At 32.3% G+C, this 5427-nt stretch overlaps 1 long non-coding RNA gene across 1 annotated transcript; it reads left to right on the forward strand.

Moving 5' to 3' along the window:
- LOC146951112 (uncharacterized) lies at positions 1–982 on the forward strand. The gene is made up of 2 exons (XR_015027789.1): positions 1–363; positions 864–982. It is a non-coding gene; the product is annotated as an uncharacterized LOC146951112 (long non-coding RNA).
- Positions 983–5427: the final 4445 nt, after the last annotated feature.

Below are 5427 nucleotides of genomic sequence, written 5' to 3' on the forward strand. Positions count from 1 at the left end.
CCACCATTCCAGGCGATGTGCCGCCCTACTCCGACCTCCATTGGCTAAAAAAATATCACCATTGAACTCATCTCTTCTCCCTCTTCAAAACCCCTCAATTTATTTCATGATCGGAGAACTTTCGCCGACGACCACCGTGCCGGTAATCGCCACAACAGCGACGGAAAACTTATCAGTCACGGTAAGCAACTTTAGTTGCTGTGAATATTCATTTGTTTTCTTCCATTTTCATCCCTTAACTCTTTCTTTTTGGTTTGATACCGTTGGAATTGAGAAACACTCAAAGCATCACTACGGAGTCCTTTTGTTGCCGTGTCGATGTAATTGGAGTTGTCATTGTTGTTGTCTCATTTCCTTGTTGACGTAAGTTGGTTCTTACTCATTTTGCTTACCAAATTGTTTTCCTCTAATTTTATCAAAACCAAATTTTACACTCTTTCACGATCGATTCTACACCTTCGTTTTTCTTCTTTGATTGCTGCTGGTTCGGATTTCTTCTATGAATCCGTCGTCAGCTTGTTGTTTGGATTTAACCGGCTTAATTTGTGTGTTGTGGCTGTCCTCGAATGAATTCGAAAAAAGCTGATTTGGTTTTGTATATGATGATTTTCGAAATTGATTATTGTGAGAAAAAAAATGGTGTTTGTGTTCATGTGAGTTCATGTTGTTGCTGTTCTAAAAATTAATCTGCCCATGGTTGAAAAGAATTTGTGCTTGTTCATAAAAATAAATCATGATAACGCCTCGACAATTCAAGATCCATGGGCAGATTATTGCAGGGGCAAGAGTTTACTGTCTACAGTTTGGACATGTTTGGGTTCTAACAATATCACCCTTATAACTTGTCTAATTACTGTCTACAGAGGATGATCTTGTCTGCGGTGGAGGCATTGTTGAATAAGAAGGAGGAGGTGTCACCGGCGGTGGTGGTCGGAGAGTGACGGTGGGTGTTTTGAGAGGAAGAGATGAAGAAGAAGAAGAAGAAATAAAAAATTGAGGGATTTGATTTTTTTTTTCCTGATTTTTTTTAATTTTTTAATTTCATTTTTCATTTATTTAATTTAAAAAATGATTATATGGTTTTTTTTTAATTTTTTAATTAAATAATTACACACGTGGCGTGCCACGTAGGCGTTGACCGGTCAAAATTGGTAAAAAGGACCAAATTTGCAATGGGGCTAAAACTTAGGGGGCCAAAATTGTAGTTTTCATTCTTAGGGGGTCAAAATTGCAAGTTTTTGAAAGTTAAAGGGGGAAAAATGCACTTTAGCCTATTATTTAACATATAATTCAAGTTTTTTACAGGGATTGTCGCCAACTTAAAGTTTTTAATATATAATTCAATATTATTATTTAGAACGAGATAAATTGCTTAAAATAATTTTCCATAAAATAAGTTTTTTACCAAATAATGGTTATGCGTTTTTTACTATTTTTTAATTAACAATTCGACTGAATGTAATTACATTGGAAAATTGATTAACAACCACTAAGTATTGATTCTTAAATAAAAAATAAAAAACCACTAAGTAATTAATACACATTGAAAAAAGTCACATTTTGCCTGCAAAGAAGTCATATTGTTTCCCACTTACCAATATTTCTCTCTCTCTATCCCTTCCATCATATATTTTCCATTACAAGCCATATCTATGTTATAAGTATCATTTTCTGGTTCATCCTACTATTTTTTACTTAGATAAAACTTAGCAAAGAAAAAAGTTAAATACAACTTTTATATAATTGTCAATATTTTCATAAATAAATTTTACTGACAAAATAACAAATAAAAAGTTAAATAAATTTTTATTGACTTAAAAAATTCGTAAAGTTATAAATACCAAAGAAAAAGTTAAAAAAACCTATTTTTTTTTTAATGGAAGAATTCGTAAAGTTTAATGATAACAAATAAAAAGTTAATGTAATATCTGTGTAGAGATAGTTGGAATCAGCAACCAAATGATGACTTTTGCAACTTGGAATTTGCAACCAAACTATTTTTTTTTTTACTTCAAGAAGTCATTTATTATTCTTATTATTGAAAAATGGCATGTGAATAATTAACTTGTTTACATAACTTGACTATTAATTGTTCTTATTCTTGAAAAATGGCATGTGAAAAGGTTATTTTATTTTTGTTACATTTGCAGAATAAGCTAAATAAAGTTAAAAATAACAAGTAAAAAGTTAAATAAACTTTTATATAATTTGTTGATAAATGACTACAACTTGTAAACTTGTACTAGGGGTAATATTGACTTTCGCAACCTTTCCAGTTAATGACTGGGCCTAGTAATTATTACAACCTATTAACTTAAGGACTAGAGTTAAAAACTATAATATATCACATGTAGTTAAGGAGTAGAGCAAAAAATATCTTATATCACTTGTGTAGTTAAGGACTAGGGTTATAAATGACTTTGACAACTTCAAGTCTTAGGGTTATACTATAATTTTATTCAATGGGTTAAGTTTTTTATTTAAAAAAAAAGACATAATTTAAGTAACAATAATATTTCCTTAAAATATTATAATTTAATATATAATTAAAGATTATTATTTAATTTATATTTCAAGTTTTTTGCCAATATCACCAACTTCAAGTTTTTACTCTTTAATTCAGTATATTAAATTTTTAATTACATAATGTTTTTTTATCACATTATTTTCCTTAAAATAATACATATTTTGGGTATCAATCCATAAACAATTGTTAAAATAATACATATTTTGGGTACTAATGATGACACATCGAAAATATCACATTTCAAGTTTTTCAAAGTGCCTACAGAGAAGTCATATCGCCTCCCACAACACTCAATTCATTTCATCTAACCCTTCTGAAGGTCAGCATATTCTGATCAGTTTACAGAGAAGTCACATCTCGCCTCCCACATCATAAGTTCAATCCCATCTTTTCCCTTCACCTTCTTTGAGAAGTTTCCAAAAAAGGTTCTTCTTGTAGTAACCTTTCTTTTTCTGTACTTCTCCCCAAGCTTCATCTGAAGATGTATATGGATATGACGATGGCAAAGACGACGAAGAAAGATGTTTGCGTCAGACAGAGGCTTTCACACTTCATGACTGTCCATGCGAAGAATCGGGTTAGCCAGTCCTTTTTCATTTCTCATTAACGTTTCTCATGATTCCTTTTTCATGCATGATGACTTTGACTAGTTTCAATATGATTTTTCTGTGTAGAGTTGGTTTGTGTGGAAAAATGACTCCCTTTTAATTCAATAGATTCAGTTTCTGGTTTTAATAAACTAAGAATAGATTAAGTTTCTGTATCTATATAGTGTAAGACATTGTTTGCAGTAAATTCCTTGATTGTATAAGATTCTGTTTAAAAAAATCATGTGTATGAATTACTTTGGCATAAATTACTTTGAAGGAATGTTTTGAAACTATATGACTCTGTGTATGAATTATTTTGAAGAAATGTTTTGAAACAGTATGACTCTGTCTCTGAATTGATTTGAAGGAATGTTTTGAAACTATATGACTGTGTCTTTGAATTACTTTGAAGGAATGTTTTGAAACTATATGACTCTGTGTATGAATTATTTTGAAGGAATGTTTTGAAACTATATGACTCTGTCTCTGAATTGATTTGAAGGAATGTTTTGAAACTATATGACTGTGTCTTTGAATTACTTTGAAGGAATGTTTTGAAACTATATGACTCTGTCTTTGAATTGATTTGAAGGAATGTATTTAAACTATAGGACTGTGTCTTTGAATTGAAGGAATTACTTTGTTTTTAAAAGACCATGTTTAGTATAGGACTGTCTTTGACTTAATTTTGAAGGAATGTTTTGAATGGTAGAGGAGTTTGTTTTATTGACTATGTATAAATGTTGATAGGATTACGGAGAGATTGAACCACGGTTCTATCGAGAGTACCGAAGATACTTGGGTGAGTTCTGGACCTTGATTGACAAGGATGGAAACACCTTTGTGGTCCGGTGCAACCAGGATTATGACGACCCATGTTTAACTGATGGCTGGTTGCATTTAAGGGAGGTTTACGGATTGCAAGGGAACCACTTCATCTTCCTAAGCTATCAGGGACACAGCGTGTTTCACGTTGATCATCTGCCATATAAGATCTACCCTCCGCTTTCCCGACATGGCATAGTGGGAGCTTAGGCCTTCGCAAAGCTGTTGCATTCACCATGGAATTGACCGAGGATCCCACATAGGCCTTAGAAATTGTAAGTATCATATCCATGTATAATATTCCTTAATTGTTTGTAGGTTATTTGATTTGTAACCGTTATCTATTGGTTTTACTCTGACTGTGTTGGTTTGTTTGTTTATTTCACATAGACTGTGCCTCAAGCGATGGGTGACTATATGAAGGAAATTGTTTGTCATGATGTGATTCTTCGTGGACCAGCAGGGGAGAAGGAGAGCTGTCTTATGTGGTATGAAGATTATCCATGGCATGTGAAGATTAAAGATGGATGGAAGGAATTCGCTGCAGCAAGCAATTTTGTGATAGGAGACCGGATCATCTTCAACATTGTTAATATTCATTTTAACAATGAGATTAAGGTTATGAAAGAAAGCTACCTCTTTGAAGAGGATCCTGGTTCCTTCTTTGAGTAGGAAGATGGTGGTGATATGCTCGTGCCTTGTGTTTTGAAATTAACCTTTTGCCTTTCATATTTTGGTGGTCTGTAATTAATGGCTTTATGCCAAAGACATATAATTAGTGTGTAGGTGTTCCTACCACTAATTGCACAATCTTTAACCTTGCCTTTTTTTTTATTTCCTGGTATATATGTATATATCTATGACTGGTGGGTTTTCATCTTCTTTAACCTTGCACAATCTTTAACCTTGCCTTTTTTTGCTAATCTCAGGTTCATTGAGTTTACTATCGTATCACTTCCAGTATTATTACTAAAAGCCATAAATCATAATGCTAGGAACATGTAGATATTATCCTATTTATTCTATAGGGCTTTGAAAAAGGTCTATCCAAATTCAAAACACATGCTCAACCTCAAAAAATATTTGTGTTGTTGAATAAAGTTTGATTTATTAGGAACTGTTGGTATGTTATTTTCTAAGAGGAATATAATCAACTAAATTTAATTGATTTATCTAATTGAGCGATAAATCAAAAAGAAGCACCTCTGTAAATGACCATTATAGCATATGTAAGGTATACCTCCACATACATGTGTTTGACTGTTCTTGGAAGAGTGATCGTAGGTTACTCATAATCGTTAAATTCTAGTGCAAGTAACTTACCAACATTGGCACAAAACACAGGAGTGTTATAATAGACTACAAAACATATGAGTTTTATAATAGACTACCAAAACAATGTACAGTTTTGTTAAATTCTAGTGCAAGTAACTTACCAACATTGGCACAAAACACAAAAAATACAACCAAAGTCCAACACACTAC

This window comes from Medicago sativa, chromosome 2, assembly GCF_051527215.1.
Source record: "Medicago sativa cultivar Bolivia chromosome 2, Bolivia_mono, whole genome shotgun sequence".
NCBI classification, from domain to species: Eukaryota; Viridiplantae; Streptophyta; class Magnoliopsida; order Fabales; family Fabaceae; genus Medicago; species Medicago sativa.